The following is a 19,404-nucleotide window of genomic DNA, read 5'->3' as shown; positions in this document are numbered from 1 at the left end:
TGCACTCAATTCTAAGTGAGTGATTTAGCTCATTTTAGCTGATTGTTTTGGATTTTTCTGCCCATTGGCTGTTTGCTGCTGCAATTTTAAGCACAATAAATCTTTACCATGTCCAGATTGAAGGAAAGTTTTGATTCAATGGAAATTATTTAAAAAAAAAAAAAAAAAAAAAAAATCCCTGCTCGCCCCGTTTTATTTTTTTTATTTTATTAGTATTATTTTTTTTTTTACCTCTTTTTATTAGAACCTATTTTATCCTTGATTAAAGAAATGAACTTCTCACCTTTGTTCGGTCCCGTTGACCAACCCGTCCCTCCTTCCGTGAAATGTCATATTCTGAATTCACAGATAAAGATTTTAGTTATGCCGTGCACAGTCTTTACATTCCCAGGTTTGGAGAAGGAAAAGGATGGCACCAGGGATCCCGCTCGAAGGACCAAATTATGTGGGGTGAAAAAAGGAATCACCATTCTTGCAATGAGGATCTCAAAGTCAGCGTTTCTTTATTCAAGCAGTGCACTGAATCTCACACAGCACAAGGTTATGGCAGAGGACCTCCTAGAACAGAAAACTGAAACAGTATTTATACACAATGCTAGATTATCTTCAGTATACGTCATACTGCCTAGCAACAAACATGTTATCTATTCTTCGGAAGGAGGGAGTATCTTCCTTGAGATGGCACTGAGGCCTTGGGCCTCCTGCACTCTCCTTGAACCAACAGCTTTCCTACAAAACAAGGCGCATAATCATGCATGAATATAGCCTGTTTACTAAATCTATTAACTAAACCCAATATTTTTCTATCAAACAACAAAAACATAAAGGTATTATAGGCAACGGTTAATCATTTAGAGGAAATCTGAACTATATTTTTATTTTTAACCTGAAATTGGGTTCAGATATGAGTTCTTCCCTCTTTGAATCTAGGGTTAGGGTAGGGGGCATTGTAATTGTAATTTATCATGGGAATAAATAAATATACAGTATATATGTTTTAAAAGTAAGGCGTTCACTAAAATAGGAGGACGTGTTGGCAGGTCTGTGGCTGGTGGGACTAACAGATTACATGAATGGGATTACACCTTCCATTGGGAGGTATGCAGGAAGAAATGATTTAGATGAATAAATAAGAAATATTATTATTATTATTTTAATTTTATTATATGTAGAGAGAGATTTTTATATTTTCGTGCCATGCATTCTCTTCTCCTCTCTAATGAAGTAGAGCCTGCACTCTGACGCCCCCAAGCGGACAAATGACCGCTTGGGGGCAGCATTGACCCCTGTTTACAATATCGAAGGCTCGATTCCCAATCATCAGAAATGATACCTAACTTATCCTCCTCCCCTTGACAGCAGCAGCCGGTCGGCAGTCGTGTTGTTTCGAAGGTGGAAGGAAACTGGAGGAGCTGCAATGGAGTCAGAAGTGTTTAAGTTGATCTGTGCCAACCAAGGAGCAGTTGACACGGCTGATTTGATATACAACCTCTTCCCTGGAGATTCGGACAATGTGTCGAAGATCATTTCTTGCAAAGAGAAATTTGCTGTGTGCTGTCAAAATGGACAGCCAAGGGTGGTGGCGAGGACGAGTCTGAGACTGTGCTGGGACAGAGAGTGTCACGGGACGTGCACGGAGCTACACCTGTGTAAAAACTTCCTCTTCAGCGGCACCTGTAGTTTTACTCTGACGAGGTAAATTACACGTTTGCTTCAAGTCAGGTGGGCCGTGGTTGGTTCGGTCAGGCAATTTATAGGAGAGATGTTTGTTGATTTTAAAAGTAGGCCTAGCCTAACATTTATTATTTTATCGTTAGTTATTCAATGGATAACATACTGTCTTAACTGATTTCGTCTTTCTAGTTAAATTTAATTTAATTGCGTGGAATGCATGCTTCCCTAGTTTAAAGGCCTTGACACGCGCGATGCGTTCTTATGTCGACAGGGAAAGTCGGACATTTCAGTTGAAGCTTAACGTTCGTCTGCGATTCTCAAAGAAAAACAAACCTGCGACATGTAGCCTACCTTTAGAGTTTAATTTGACGAGCAGTAGTCTGGTGGGCATCTTAGACTATTTTTATTTTTTTTTAAACTCAAGGCATAAATAAATGTCAAGATTGTGTAGTGCTGTAAGATAATTGTCAAGCTAACACTAGCAGCAGGTTTGCTAATTGAAGAAAAGTCCACAGTCACGAAAAATAAACTCAAGTCCCTTTAAAGATCATCATCCTTAACACCACCTTTTGTTCTTACAAAAATGATAGTGAACGTTCATGTGGGTGTTAAATTTATGTTTTATCTCAATCTCCATGCTAATCTAAACCAATTGTAGCTACATACTAAGAGGAGGCTAACATTGCACTTTCTTATGGAAAGAAAGCTAATAAGAATATTATTTTTAAGTGCAAATCGATCATTTAAAGTTGGACATTTATCCACTTAGTTCAGTATTTTCTCATTTGACTTTTAGTTTTAGTGTAGCATAAAGACTGAGGCAAAAGTGCAACTTAAGATGTCTTGAAAGTGCTAAAATCTTTAATCTATTCGTGTACAACTTGATTTAACAAATCAGAGATTGACCCTATGGCTGATTTATGAAATTATATGAAAGTGTATTCCGCACTGGATGTCTGTGGAGACATCCCCACTCAAAATCACAAGCTAGCACAGTTCCCGGCAGTTATGTCTGCCAGAGAAGGTGGGCGGAGCTAATGTCCAAATGACTGATGTCATAGACAGTTTGGATCTCTGCCAAGTGAGGTTTTAAAAACACACCTGCAATCACCACTTTTTGCCAAAAGTGCATCGAAAGAGAACACTAATAAGAATTTTTCATTTAAGTTGTTTGTACACATTAGTTTGGTCTATTGTACATACATTTATTCTTTGTATAAATAACTTTGTTACACACACACACACACACACACACAATAGTCAACTTCATAGGGCGTAGAAGGTGTTTTTTGGACGACTGTTTCCACTTTTAGTGCTAAGCTAAGTGGCTGCTGATGGCAACTTGGTTTACAAATTTGAGTGTTAATCTTGTCTTTTAGATAATTCTCCATCCAAAGGTGAATAAACCAGAGCAGTCCCCCCAAAGTCAATGGTTTCACTATTTAAATGCAGACTTTGTAGATGTATGAACAAAACCCTTCGCATTCAACCAGGTGTTATTCAAGCTTATTTAAATGTGCTGTAATTTTATGCAGACGTCATAACCAAAGTATGTGGATTCCTTGACAACAGGAGAGGCTGCAACTTCTCTCACGAGCTGAACTCTGCCCACAATCAACAAGTACTAAGACAGCATGGACTGGAAAGACTGGACAGGGCAGAGCTGTGCACACTGCTGCTGCAGAGCAACAAAGCACTCCTGCCTTTTGTATGTTTGACAGCACACACAACTTTAACTTTCAAAAGGATATTACCTCACCTTTTCACTTTAAAATTTCTTTTGATTTATTTTAAGTTTATTGTTATTGTTACTTGTTTCATCCTCTCTCTGCCAGATATGCTATGATTACAACAACGGTGATGGCGAGTTTGGCCAGTGTAAGGATGGTAATAGCTGCAACAGACTCCACATCTGTCAGAAGTTTGTGATCGGTGACTGCAGCTGCTCCAGGAACCATGATTTTTATGCTCTTCAGCCGCTGAAAGCCCTGCTTGATAAAGGCGTGCCTGACACCCTCTTTCACTCCCTGAAGTCAGTTTATGCAAATAAAGAGGCTTTGAGGTTGTCTGACAACAAGAGTGGTAGGGGCCACAGGGGCAACCGCCAACAGCAGCAGCAAACTGGTGAAGTTGGTGACGATGAGCCAAACAGACGACAAAGGCCTGTCAGAGGTAAGTTGTGACGGCTGTAAAACCTTGAATGGGAAGATAAACTAAAACTGCTCTCTGAAGGAACTATTCTTCATACTGTACTGTTTGTTTCTTTTAGACAAAACAGAGATATGCATGTACTTCATCAAAGGACTCTGTATGCATGATGGTGAGTAATTAATCGTCACAAAGAACATCAATGATAGAACTTATTCTGTGTACTTGAATGTGGTCGTTGAATGAGTTTGATTAGGTGTGATTAATCTTTTATTTTAATGACCCGGGGCGTTCTCAGACCGATGTTTTAAAGCCCACGACAAGATGCCGTACAGATGGCAGGTCAAGGAGGGCGATCAGTGGACGGCCTTGCCTGATAATGAGACAACTGAGAAGGACTACTGTGACCCCAAAAACTCCTTCAGGTACTCACTACTGACATTCAGTGGCGTTTTCGTTTTTGGTAAATATTATTCGTAAACTCAGTGATCAGTCAGTCAGTGGTGGTTTGAGGTTTTTACTATTCTTAACTAAAACTATTTACATTTAAACTGATATGAAGCTGTAACATGAACTTGACATGCAAAATCAGTGTAGTGCTCCGTTAAGACTGAAACTAAGAGCCTTGAAATAACAATGACCAGTCTCCTAGTTCTTATAAAGGCCTATAATTGATTTAATTGCATCTTGCTTTTACACTACATTTCTATACAGTACTGGTTTGTTGGCTTGCACTTGAGCTGAAAGGTCGTTTACTTGACACTAGAAAATTTGTTCACCTGCCGTTTCAGCAAACTAATATATGCGCGTACCCCAACAGATGATTTCTTTCTTTCATGTATTTAATTGTGTGAATTATTCTCATTTTGTTGTCTTCAGTACCACCACCCCTCCTGTGCATTTTGATACTATGACCTGTGGACCTAACCAAGTACGCCGACTCTCCACCGTTAACTCTTTGGTTAAGCCGACCTTCATCCACACCACTGAGTGGGTTTGGTACTGGCAGGATGAGTTTGGAAAGTGGAACCTGTACGCATCAGAAGTGAGTCAATATTGTCCAGACATAAAAATGCCTGGAATGTTTGATGGAGGCCATGCTGTAGGGTACAACTTGAAATGAACAGCCCAGTGTATGTTACATAAAACTTATTTCAGCTCTCTGTAAGCAAACTTTTTATTGAAACATAGGATGAAATAACCATTATTAACCCTTATACCTGATATGGACAAAAGTGTCCTTTTCAGATTTTATTTTTTTGATTACTCAGTGTTGGTTATGCTTGCTGCTATGATATTTGGTAAAGGTGTGTATTTTTGAACAAACTTTGATATTTCAAAAACAAATCCCATAATACTCTATTTTTACACTGTGTAACCTAAATAGTTACGTTGTTACCACTAAGGGACAAAAGTGTCCTCTTTTAAAAAGCCATAAAAATGGCATATGTTAATATTTTTTTCTGCTTTTTTTTACATAAATCTTTTCATCTACTTCAGTCCTAATCATAAATACCAAATGTTTGATTATTTTCAATATTTTAACCCTTTATATGCCAGTGTTTGTGATGGCATCCAAAATTTATTGTAAAAAAACACACAAAAAAATGAAATATTTTCAATAATCTGAATGCAAAGTGGATTTTTCTTGGGGGGATTATTAGAGCCTTGGATATGTCAATGAACAGTAGCAAGATTGATTTGGATGGATTTTTAGTTTTTTTGTAGTGTCAGATTTACAAAAATAGTTACGTTGTTACCACTAAGGGACAAAAGTGTCCTCTTTTAAAATGCCATAAAAATGGCATATGTTAAAAATTTTTTCTGCTTTTTTTTACATAAATCTTTTCATCTACTTCAGTCCTAATCATAAATACCAAATGTTTGATTATTTTCAACATTTTAACCCTTTATATGCCAGTGTTTGTGATGGCGTCACAATGCATTACATACAATGCATTTCAATTAGGAGTGCAGTGTCCAACAACTTCGATCGCTCTAGAAGTAAAACATAAATACATAAATATTTAAAAATGTGGAACAGAAAAGTACATCAATGGCATCAGGAATGTTGTGTGTGTTTGTGCGTGTGTTTACATGTGTGTGAGTTCAGTTCACCCTCATACACAGGAACTGCAGCAAAAGGATGTGTGAACTTTGCAAATGTATTTTCCACAGTTGCTGTGATTTGGAGCTCCCAAATTTCTTATGATATAAAAGTGATGTTATTGGTCATGAGGAGAAAGGGATCCTTGCATTGATTGTGTGTGTGTGTGCGTGTGTATGTTCAAGATTCAAAGAGTTTATTTTCATGTGCACAGTGTAGAAACATGTTTCCCTGTACAATGAAATTCTTCTTTTGCCGTCCACCCAAATGCCTACGAATATAAAAAAAAAAATCTTACAATTAGAATATAAAAAGATACATATAATACAAAAATATAAGATAACTAGTGCAAATATCGTATCGAGTGAAGGTAGGAGGGAGCAGGAGATCACCAGGCGGATCGGAGCAGTATCTGCAGTGATGTGGATACTTAACCGGTCGGTCGTGGTGAAGAGAGAGCTAAGCTGAAAGGTGAGGCTCTCAATTTACCCGTTGATCTACGTTCCAACCCTCACCTATGGTCATGAACTTTGGGTAATGACCGAAAGAACAAGATCGCAAATACAAGCGGCCGAAATGAGTTTCTTTCGCAGGGTGGTCGGGCTCAGCCTTAGAGATTGGGTAAGGAGCTCGGACATACGGGAGGAGCTCAGAGTAGAACCGATGCTCCTCCACGTCGAGAGGAGTCAGTTGAGGTGGCTAGGTCATCTGGTAAGGATGCCTCCTGGACGCCTCCCGGGAGAGGTGTTTCGGGCATGTCCCACTTGAAGGAGACCTCGGGTCGGACCCAGGACACGATGGAAGGATTACATCTCTCGTCTGGCCTGGGAACGCCTGGGGGTTCCTCCGGAGGAGCTGGCTGAAGAGGCTGGGGAGAGGGCTGTCTGGGCTTCCCTGCTGAAGCTGCTGCCCCCGCGACCCGGACCCGGATAAGCGCGAGAAGATGAAGACGAAGTGCAAATATCGATATGCAAATGAAATGAAAACAATGTACTGAAAAAATGTAAACAGAAGCTGGAAAGTGAACATGGCATGATTTTAGTCTGTGATTGTAGACTCCTGTCAGCTCTTGAGGACTCTGATGGCAGTGGGGAAGAAGAACAGTCTCAAGGTCCTGTATTTCACACTCCTGTACCTCCTTCCTGAAGGTAGGAGTGTGAACAGTCTGTGTTGGGGGCAGGTGGGGTCCTTAGTTATGGAGGCAGCTCTCCTGCGGACTCTATGCTTGTAGATATTCTGCAGAGAGGGCAGTAGAGTCCTGGTGATCCTTTCTGCAGGCGTTTGGGGTCCCGGCCATAGTGCTGCCATACCACACGATGATGCAGTGTGTGTCTAATTGAGGCGTTTGATCTATGACATGTATCCTTTTACTTCAAAGACACACAGGTGCAGGTGCAAAGTACAAAACAGTAGGTTCATTGGATTTCAATGGGAGTTGTTTGTACACAGCACAAAAAAACAATACTAATACTACTAATAATAATCCATCAAAATCATTCTTGCTTCCATTTATTGACATATCCAAGGCTCTAATAATCCCCCCCAAGAAAAATCCACTTTGCATTTAGATTATTGAAAATATTTCATTTTTTGTGTGTTTTTTTACAATAAATTTTGGATGCCATCACAAACACTGGCATATAAAGGGTTAAAATATTGAAAATAATCAAACATTTGGTATTTATGATTAGGACTGAAGTAGATGAAAAGATTTATGCAAAAAAAAGCAGAAAAAAATATTAACATATGCCATTTTTATGGCATTTTTGAAGAGGACACTTTTGTCCCTTAGTGGTAACAACGTAACTATTTTTGTAAATCTGACACTACAAAAAAACTAAAAATCCATCCAAATCAATCTTGCTACTGTTCATTGACATATCCAAGGCTCTAATAATCCCCCCAAGAAAAATCCACTTTGCATTCAGATTATTGAAAATACTTCATTTTTTGTGTGTTTTTTTACAATAAATTTTGGATGCCATCACAAACACTGGCATATAAAGGGTTAAAATATTGAAAATAATCAAACATTTGGTATTTATGATTAGGACTGAAGTAGATGAAAAGATTTATGCAAAAAAAAGCAGAAAAAAATATTAACATATGCCATTTTTATGGCATTTTTGAAGAGGACACTTTTGTCCCTTAGTGGTAACAACGTAACTATTTTTGTAAATCTGACACTACAAAAAAACTAAAAATCCATCCAAATCAATCTTGCTACTGTTCATTGACATATCCAAGGCTCTAATAATCCCCCCAAGAAAAATCCACTTTGCATTCAGATTATTGAAAATATTTCATTTTTTGTGTGTTTTTTTACGATAAATTTTGGATGCCATCACAAACACTGGCATATAAAGGGTTAAAATATTGAAAATAATCAAACATTTGGTATTTATGATTAGGACTGAAGTAGATGAAAAGATTTATGTAAAAAAAAAGCAGAAAAAAATATTAACATATGCCATTTTTATGGCATTTTAAAAGAGGACACTTTTGTCCCTTAGTGGTAACAACGTAACTATTTTAAAATCAGGTATGAGGGTTAACCCAGAGAAAACCTGCCAGTCACTGTAATTTGGCTTTACTAAATGAATGCGAATTATTTCGCATTCATTTTGTAGCCAGCAACTTCTTTGTTTTTGTTCAGAATGGTAACTCTCATAATCACTGATTCTAATGCTGCATTCACACTTCGAGTGGCATAGCCTACGACAACATCAGCTCAGCCAGCTGAGCATTGACGCTGTTGGTGAGCATCAAAGCCTGACTCTTCATATTGCCTGCTTCCACTGAAAATGTATTGTAGCTTGTCGGTCTATTGCCACAAGTGTGAAGCCACCATATTTTGAATGAAAACATGTTTTGAATGAAAACTTAGCACTCCCAGTCCAGTGCTAAGCAAAATTAGCTAGTAGCCAGCTGACAAGTGGAGCATTTGAGTCAACTATTTCCTTCAAACAATTGCTTATGTTGCTAATTGAAAGCTAGACATACATGTATATATATTTATAAAAACAACAACTGTATACCACTACAACCCTGAAAACCAGACCAAATTCCCCACCCACAAATTGTGGGAAAAGGTTAATCTGGGAACTGCCCCAGCAAAGATCTGCCAGGCCAGTCAAATCGTTTGGACGGGCTTTATGCAGTGATGGACAGAGGAGTAACAGCCAGTGTTGGGAACGTTACTTTAAAAAAGTAATTAGTTATAGTTACTCACTACTTGTTCCAAAAAGTAACTGAGTTAGTAACTGAATTACTCTATAATAAAAGTAACTCATTACCAGGGAAAGTAACTATTTGCGTTACTGTTAAAAAAAAAAGTTGCTATATGTCAAAGAATTTGGATTTTTTTGAGCAGTTTTCACAAGTCAGTTGAAATGAGTAGAACAGACAGGTGTTTGTACATAACTTTTGATATTTATATATATATTTTATAATTATATTTATATTAAATTTATTTTTATAATATGTCGGATGTCGAGAAAGTCTTTGCTCCTGGACATAATGTACACATTACATGCACGTTCCTCCCTTTGACCACAATGAATTTTTTTATTTATTGAAGTAGTGCTTATATCTCCACCTTGAAAATGCCAACTTTTCATCGGATTGCTCCTGACTCGCCATCTCTGCTGCTTCATCGAATCTCTGTTGAGCTGTTGTGTGTGTGTGTGTGTGTGTGTGGCGCGTGTGCTGTCATGTGTGTAAAACCACTGGCTCTGATTGGCTACCATGAAACATGACTCTGCCTTAGCCAATCATAATCGCTTACCTCGTTATTAACCCACCTCCTCACTAGCGGTGAGCCAGGGGTGCGTTCGGATTACACAGTTTATTCAATCGATGTATAGTAACGCACCGCATTTAACGTCCAGTAACGTTAACGGCGTTGTAACGACGAGAAAAGTAATTAGTTAGATTACCCCGTTACTGAAAAAATGACGGCGTTACCTAACGCCGTTACTTTAAACGGCGTTATTCCAAACACTGGTAACAGCGATGTAGTCATACAGGTTAGCTGAGCACAGGGAAGTTTAATTTGTTTACAACATAATGGCTTCGAAGCGAGCAGTTTAGAGGCTATCAATGCTGGCAGCGAAAAATACCTGTAAAGGACGAACGATTATCAGTGATTAAGACTTTTGCCTCCAGAGGTATATTAAGGAGTCTGATAAAAATAAGGAGTCTGGCTGCATATGGCTATGCTAACCCATTTTTCACATCGAATTTTAAGATCAAGGCTTATATTTTCTGACCTCTTTGACATGATCAAAGTTCGAAATCTCAGCAATGCCACGTCATGACACTTGCGTAATAGCAGGGTGAGTTGACAACAGTTGTTTGTAACAGCGAACCGACATGACAAAATGGTTGCAGCAGCCAAGAGTCCATAGAAGATATGCACACTGACAGCGTCCCTCGACAAGAAAAGCCAGTGGAAGTGATTTGGGCTAGGAATGGCCACTCCATTTCCTCCATTTCAGTGACATTTCGGAGGCTTACCACAACCTATATGCTGGCTTAGCGTCCCGCTGTATTTAAACTCTTTTAGACTGGTCCCAATTGTCTGAAGTAAAATAACGTGATATCGTAGATAGTGCTCTATGGAAGAGACACTCATTTAAACACTCAAATCACACCACAGCTGAACTTCCCACTTTTTTCTTCCTGCTCATGGTCCACTAAACCTTTGCGGAACTGATGATTACATGTGTTCCCTAACACTGTCATAATTTTTAAATGTTCATAATCAACATTGCCTTTTTCCTGTGTTGTATTCCCCTGCTTAAGCTGCTAGGCACACAGCTCATCAGTAAAGTCTTAGTCTTATCATTTATAGCTGTACATCCACATATAAAATCCACACAGCCTGCGCGTACAGCTAAGGCATCTCAAAGCAGAGATTAGCTGCTACAGTAATTGTAGCTAAACTGGACAAATTAGTCATGCTCATGTTGAATTTTAAAAAAAAAAGCGCAATACTCCAGATTTCAAAGCTGAACTCTCCTTAACACCCTATCTGTTGTCCCCCAGGTTTATACTATCAAAGAGAACATTACTTGAAGAGCAGCATGTGAGCACAGCATAATATTATGAACAGAAGGCGCTAGTTGTCTGAGGCAAATTTAAATCTTTCAAAATTAAACTGAACTTTACATACATTTGAAATCAGAACCAACCGTACGTGATATCATCCATAGTGTTCCTGAAGAGAAGTTTTGAAGCTCAGTGTGGGATGCACTGTTTGTCGCCATCTTGGCAGTATCTCAACAAACTTAATATAATGTAATGGTGAAATTAGCTAAAGAGACCAATACAAGGTTATGAATTAATCAGATTGTAAACATGTTTATTTCTGCTGTAAAGCTGGGCATTTTAACACAGAGGTCTGGAGATTGAATATCTTCTTTGGTGCAGCCTCAAGTGGCCATTCAAGGTTCCTTCCATCTTGGCTTCATTTTTCTTCCCTGATGGTTGTTCCTTGTTCAGTGCTCTGAATTCAAATCCTTTAAAGATATTTAGGTTCGGAAGTCGCAGTCTGATTGAGGAAGAATAAAACACTTGAACAAAAAAACAACAACACAGGCAACACTAATGTGAAATGAGTCTGAGGATCTAGTAGCCAAAAAGACAGTCAGACTCACTATAATGGTAAGTTGTTAAGCAGATTTTGATACCAGTCAAAGGCTAGCTCGTTTTCTACAGTTTCAGCTAAGGTGTGTTAAGCATCCAAATAGGCTATGTTTTTCCCCAAGCAATAATCTTTTTGCATACCAACTGGTTGGTCTTTGGCCATATGCCAATAACGATTTGTTTCAAAATTAAATACTTGTGACTTGTGCTGCAGATCGGTGGACACAATCCAGCAGACATCACCAGTGCTCAGCTGGAGCAGAAGTTTCTGGAAAACAATAAAGATGTGGTGGAGTTCATGGCTGGATCACAGAAATATTCACTTAGTTTCCAAGGTAAACGAAGACCTCACCATATTTTCAGTTTTCTGCATTTTAAAAATATAAAAATATTTTATTATTGAAATTTGATATTAAAATGTTTCCCCCAGACATGATACAAACAAACAAGCACTGTGGCACTAAGAGGGTTGTGTGTAGACGGCCTCGATTTGTCTCTGCTGAGGATGTCCAGTCAAAGAGAGTGAGGTACGGTATATCAAACACAGATGCTTCAGTATTCAGACCTCCTCACTTTTTTAACACAGCCGTGTTTTGTACAAAATTGGCATTTTTCCCATCAGGAATCAGTCATGGAATCTTGAATACACAGATGTGAGCCTTTCCGAACTACTTCTAACTCTTTCAGTTTGCCATAGCATGGAAGCCAGACCAACTTCCCAACATACATTCATTTTGTCAATGAAAGTTTGAAACTGCTCCACTGGAAACTGGTTATGCACTAGCAAAGACCTGCCGTATCTTTTGGGCGGGGCTGTATGTTGTGATGAACAAGAGAGAAACAGTGCCATCGGGTTGAATTTGCTTAGGAAAAAATGCCTGCCATCAGAGAAGCTAGTACAGTCTGCTGTCACGTCTGTTGTAAAAGATATTGACTGTGAAATATCTTTAAAGGACAAACAGTTAATGGCGATTAAGGCATTTGTCAAGAAAACCTCAATCTTAATATCGCATACTTTGTTGCTCTGATTGATTGTAGAACTATCCATTTGCGTGCAGATGTATTTTTTTGTCTGCACTGGTTGAAACGTCCTGTCATGAAATCCCTATTGAGTGTTACCAGGCTCACATTCTGGTAAGAATTGAGTCTGGCAACATTTTGAATGAATATGCAAACATTTCTAAAAATGTATTTTGTTGCTTTATTATAATGGGCTATTTAGTGCACGTTGATAGAAAAAGTCTGTTTTATCTATTAAAAACAAATCTACAGGACCATAAAGTGTGCAAAATGTAAAGGGGTCTGAATAGTTTCTGAAGTGACTCTACGTCACATTGGTGTTGCTTGTGTTTTCCACCTAACTAACTAAACGTCACCACTTCTTTCTGCAGAAGGCCTCTGAATCATTCAATTTCTGCCCCTGTACCAGACCACTGGGACAAGAGTCAGCTGCCTCCTACAGGATTCTCGGTATTGTGAATACAGCACACTGTAATCATTTAAAACTTAAAAGTCTCTACTGTTTTAGCTTACACTAACGCTTAAACTTGAGTTAGTGGTACTGCTAGAAGTACATTTAGACATAGATTTGCTTATTGTTTGTCCTTTCATTGTAATTTTTTAAAATTTTATTTAAACCTTTCCAAATACCAACCCACATCTGTACCACTCTACATAAACATTCATTCATTCATACAGTCATTCATACGAGAGGTGGGGTACACCCTAGACACGTCACATTACATAAACATAACAAACAAAAGCAAACGCAATCTAACTAATGACCACTAAAAAAAACCCACAAGATTATAACAAAAAGTTCATAATTGGTTCATCTTTATCGAGAATGAACCTCAGTCCTCACTTAATAGAATTAGAATTTTAGCATCACCCTATTCTGTCTCCAACAAGTTCCGATCATGCGTTGAAAGCGTGGGACTTTATTCACTCAGATTGTCTTACCGATGCTATGGAGCTTTCCATATGTACGTAGAAAGGACAGCTTGATAAAATACCATCAATGAAAACTTAATTTGTTGCATAAAATATCATGAATATAAAAAGTAATGGAATTCAACATTCTTTTAGTCCTAAACCAACATCGTTCCTCCTCAACTCTTTCTCTAATTTTTGCAATACTCTTGTTACCAGTAAATTAACCATTCAAATGTTATGTTTCCCGCATCAATCTAACATTTGTTAGATTAAAAAGTCACCATATTTATTTTGAAAATCTGTCCAGGAAGAAATGCATCTCCCTATCAATCAGTCGTTAACTGTTTCTATTTAAAGTAAATAGAGTAAAGTAAATAAATAAAGTACAATGAGAACTGTTGTCATTGGCTTTGTGGACAATTACACTGGCAGTTCAAACCTTCCACTATCAGTAAAAATACCTGTGTTGATGTGTATTGAAACAATACAGTTTTCAATATAGTGACAATATTCTAAATGTACCAGTAATGTTGCTTACCAGTAATGAATAACAATAAAAGCATGCTAGTAATGTTACTATTTCTGTAGCTAAGCTAACTAGCATTAACAGGTAATCATATCATGATCATTTGGATGCGGCAAGAACTACTGCTAGACCTAGTCAATAAAAGGCATGTTGTTGTTAAGACATGTTGTTTGCTAGTGTCAACTGCTAACATGTAGTTTTTTTCACAAGGATCAGTGGTATTTAGTCCTTTTAGCTACATTTAGACAATATTTGAGACTACTGGCACCAGAAATGCTGACTAATATGAGTCTAGAGGTAACATGGAGACAGGACAGCTGACATTATCAACAATACTAACCTAGCAACAATGACATGGTGGGACAAGGCTTGATAATGCATCAATTAAAATTGCTATTTCTTCTAGTCAAGAATAATAAAATAGAACTTAGGAAATGTCCAAGAAAATCTCTTTGACAGTGTGGACCAATATATATCACCGTTGGCGTGGCATTTCCTTGTTGGAGAGCATTGAAAGAAAAGAAGTGGCAAAAGTAGAGCAGCAATGACTAGTTGACATAAGAGATATATGTGTTGATGCATTGAAAAGTTTACATTCAATTATGTCAGCGACCATCACAGGATATTGCGAAAATAAAATTTTATCCAAGAAAGCCAAAAGTGAACCGCCAGAAGGGGGAGACAAAAGACAAAAGTTCCATACTGCAGCTTTAATATTGAAAAAAATTACTAATCTTTATAAAGTTTTAAATCTATATTATTTCTTATACATCAAATACTTTTTTTGACATATATTTATTGGATTATAACAGTTTTTAACCATTTTAATAATTTGTTTATTAAAATGGTTAAAACTTCACTATACTAACTAAACTTCAACAAACAAAATAGTCAAACTATAAATTAATCCACTCCCCCCACCCTCTTGACGTCTTTCCAGCAAAGAGAAATCAAGCGTCGAGCTTGAACTAAACATAAGTCAGTAATTTTCTTCTCTTTGCTGTTTAGCATGCAGTCCTTTGGATACAAATTAAGAATGCAAAGCATAGGACAGTAGGGTACTGGATTCAAGGTCATCTGAGAAGTGCATTTTATAACTTCATTCCAGAACTTTCGAAACTCAGGACAGTCCCACAAACAATGGAATAAAGTGCCCCTTTTGACGTTGCCCCTAACCCTAACCCTAACCCTACTGATTGCTGTACCAGCTGGGACACTTTGACTTACATACCACACTGAGTGTGTCTCCATGTATTTAAGTACAAGAACACATTTTAGCAATTCTACAAATATGTGAAGTGTGGCTTTCACCCATATGCGAACGAGCCAGTGATAACTTTACATGTACCGTCATGTAAGACTTAGAGCACTTCAACTGATACTGAAGTGTGCCTACATTTTCCTCGTCTCATTATGCTTAATATTATCACAACCCAGTTGAGACCAGTTAATAATCTGAGGGCATCTGCTTTCTCACTGGGCCTTCATCTCATTGGCCAAATGTTGTCAATGCTTGACGCATATATTCAGGGCTCTGATTGGTAGGACAAATGTTCGCATGGTGAGTCTGAATGCAAGGCACATGCAAAGAAAACTTTGTCACTTCTCTCATGGCCATCTCAGGCGGTCTTTTGCAACGTGTGTATTACACATTTTCATACTGAGATGAAAATAAAAATATAAGAATACCACTCATCCCTCATCATCTTTAGTGTTGGAGATTTATGAGTCTTGGTATTTTGTTGTCTGGGAGTGGTATACAGAATAAAACTGGCTATCAGAACCCCACCATAGGAGTAGCTCTGTCTAGACGGTTTCCTCATGTAACTGAATCAAGTGGATTTTTTATTTTTTACTTTTTACTTTTTATTTCAAAAAATGTTACACAGAAAAGTTATTAAAGGTAACCATTTTTTTTTCAATCCATCAATCTATGTCATGTTTTTATGTGTTGTTTAATTCTAAAGTGAATGTTTTTTTAACAATAACTCTTATATGAAACTTATTGGTCTCACTGCTGAAGGTGGCTCCACAGTTCAGTTTTTCACAATTCCTGATATTTGTCTTTGGTTAACATTCTCTAATTAGGACATTATGTTAAAAGTAAAAAGTAGCTTTTATTTCTTTAATCACTTCAGTGGGTCAGAAGTTGTCTCCCGTGATCATTGCTCGTCTTTGCTGCCTCCAGTAGAGTGAAACAATCAGCTTTTGCTGGTAACTGCAACTGAAAATGTTAAATGTTTTCCAGCGAATCCCCCTCCAGCGCACCTCGGATGAATTTAAGGAGGTTGAAGCTCTTTTCTGTAAAACCTTGAGCGGCTTTGACGTTGTCAAGATTGAGAGGATTCAGAACAAAGCTCTTTGGGAAACCTTTCAGCGGTATGTATGTGATTTTCATGTGTTCGGTCTTGGAACTTAATCAATCTCCTGCCTGTCTGACAGCTTGTTTGTAAGTAGCTGATCATCACCTTGTTTATCATTGACTGCGTTTGCATGGACAGTATTTATTCATCTGGATTGAAATAATTCAAATTAGAGACTGTTTACATGGATACTAAATAGAATGATCTGATAACGTAGATTCGTTTACATGCCCATGGTGCTTCTGCCCACGGTGGGGTGTCAAAACTGACAAAAATATTTCCCCCTAATTCCCCCAACTTGATAGACTGCACTGAATTCATTCATTCATTAGAAGACGAAAATCAAGACAAACTCAGGTTTTCTACCACGTGGACTCATGGATTCCAGCTTTCTTCATCTTTTCAAACACTTTTTTGAACAACTGATCACGTCACCTAATATTTACACTACATGGGGCAAAAATGTGCAGCCAACCAGAGAGAAATGATTGACACCATTATCAGGTGCTAATTTCCTATTGAATGGATTACGAAAAGGTTTACACCATCCCCCTCAATCCCATTTGTTCTGATTGGGTTGGTTTTATGATTATCAGTGGAACATTAGTGTCCCTGCAAACACAGAAACTGTATCTGTGCAGGTAGCATCACTGTCTGATCAATGAAGTGGGACTATGTAACTTTTTAAAGTCGAAGTAACGCATCATTATTCTTATTTTTATTCAAAAGAAAAAGAATGATCATTGTTAAGGGGTAAGGGTTGCCGCTACAACAAACGGCTTACTGCGCTGACAGCTAATGTTAGCAAATGTAAGATAGATATTGCAGTGCAACTGACGTGCAATAGCTGAATTTGCATTTAGCGTTATCCTGCAGTTGCCACTTTTGGTCGCAAAGACTATTGAACAGCAAAAGCTACTCAGTTCTGCTTTATGTCAAATAATGTGTTTAGATCTACCAGCTTGATTTAAGTCCTTTCATTTATTTCTCCAAACTGAAGGCAGATGAATTTGATGAAGAAAAACAATGGTGGACGCAATGTGGAAGAAAAAAAGCTTTTTCATGGCACTGACTCGAAACACGTCGACGCCATATGCCGCTTGAACTTTGACTGGAGAATCTGCGGGAGCCATGGGACGGCTTTTGGCAAAGGTGAAATACTTATTCTGATCTACTCTGAGAGCAAAAGATGAGCTGTTGTGTTAAATTTCAAAAGTGGTCTGATGGGACAGTGCAGCATGTAGAACTCACAAGGGGCCATTCACAAAAAGCTTAATGGGACTATTTTCCCTCCTACTGGAAATACTAACCATAGTGAAAGTTCACAAAAAGTAAAAGTTAGTTTTACTAGCACCTGCTCTTATGATAGATAAGCTGTTTAAGTCTTTGTTGTAGTCTAATAGTCTCTAGTTTAGACTGTTGTTGGTGCTGGGAAATGATGCTTTCAACACTTGTAGTATATGGAATGGCTTTATTGGAACGATGCGTTTTGGCCCGTGACCTTCATCAGGGTCTTATACTACAAGTGGAATCTGTTCCAGCAGGACAAAGAAAAAGTTATTCGTTGCAACTATAGCCTCTCAAAATCTTCTCTTTCTGTATCCAAACCCAGGTAGTTACTTTGACCGGGATTCCAAATACTCCCACAGCTACACCAGCGACACTAATGTCAAATCCATGTTCATCGCACGGGTGCTGGTAGGAGACTACACCGAAGGGTCCCCCGACTACCAACGAGCTCCTTCTAAAGACGGCGGCGACATCAACTTCTTTGACAGCTGTGTAAATGACACTCTGAATCCCTCCATATTTGTTGTTTTTGAGAAGCGCCAGATCTACCCAGAGTACCTGCTACAGTACAAGGACATGCACCCACTCGTTGACTTGTACAGTGTTTCACCAGGACCTCAACCAGCGGCAGCACCTACACTGCTGGCAGCACCTATGCCAACGCCAAGTCCGCCACCAGCCAAGAATTCCTGTGTCATTTCTTAATGACAAACTTGAAGGATCTTGATCTAGCTTATGCAGAAGGCTTCGGATAATTAGGTGAACTGATTAAATAATTATTATTTTTTATCTGAAGGGCGGAATAGCACTAAAATTATTTATGACTCTTCTAAAAAAACATAAATGACAGCTGCTGTGTTTTACAGTAGTGAAGCCAGTTTCCAACCAAATTTGTCACAAATGTCAAAGAAATTATCACCAAGTACTGCGTTTTCCCACTGCTGTTAATGGTAAACAGTTTGTGGCGCTACCTGTTCAGTTGGGTGCAACCACGTTTGATCAAATGGAAACAATGTAGAAGCCTCGATAGAATGGTCGACGCTCAAGTCACCAACTTCAGGTATACTACGATTAATTCACTTTGTCTATTTCTGCTGCACTGTCTATTTTTATCAGTGCGCCAAAAAGAATCCTGAAAAACAAAAAACAAGACGTCAAATGGATGACACGTACATATGTCGCTTATAGCTAGCTATTATACTCAAAAAAACAAAAGGTTACTTGGTACCCAAACAATCATAGCTTACCGTTTGTCATCACATATGTGATGTCATGGGGAAGTATTAACCCTTTGGGTTGCACAAAGGTGACAATGTGGTAATTTGTGAAATGTTATCTTTCACTTTGCCAGGTTGTGCACTGAAGAGCACGCTGTGCTCAGGACACGTCGTGAGAGTTGTCGTACAACGTGCAAAACACGTAGAAAAACATCCGAGGGCAATGCCGGACTCTGTGCCGGTTTGTCGACGGCTTTAATAATGCTAAGCGGGATTAAGGGTTCAGTTGTCGTGACCCACCCTCTACCAACCAGTAGAGGGCGACAGACTTCCGCATTTCCTGTTGTCATTCAGAAATAAGCCGTAAAATGAATAGCTTCATTACCTATTTAACATTACGGCTTCATTACAACAACAAGAAATGCTTTTTATTTCTAAACTGTAGTGATTTTTTTGTTGTTGTTTTTAGCATTGCTAATCGTTGCTAACTGATCA

At 38.4% G+C, this 19,404-nt stretch overlaps 1 pseudogene across 1 annotated transcript; it reads left to right on the top strand.

The window, feature by feature from the left end:
• The first annotated feature begins 1,354 nt into the window (after nt 1-1,354).
• On the top strand, nt 1,355-18,712 carry LOC311508821 (protein mono-ADP-ribosyltransferase PARP12-like; annotated as a pseudogene). Its single transcript, XR_014699903.1, has 11 exons — nt 1,355-1,695; nt 3,247-3,382; nt 3,510-3,994; nt 4,121-4,247; nt 4,702-4,867; nt 11,793-11,913; nt 12,009-12,105; nt 12,970-13,048; nt 16,288-16,418; nt 17,403-17,554; nt 18,015-18,712. The product of XR_014699903.1 is annotated as a protein mono-ADP-ribosyltransferase PARP12-like (transcript).
• The last annotated feature ends 692 nt before the right edge of the window (nt 18,713-19,404 follow it).

The sequence above is a fragment of the Chelon labrosus genome, assembly GCF_963514085.1.
Source record: "Chelon labrosus genome assembly, chromosome: 23".
NCBI lineage: Eukaryota > Metazoa > Chordata > Actinopteri > Mugiliformes > Mugilidae > Chelon > Chelon labrosus.
This window is presented reverse-complemented; position numbering and strand designations above follow the sequence as displayed.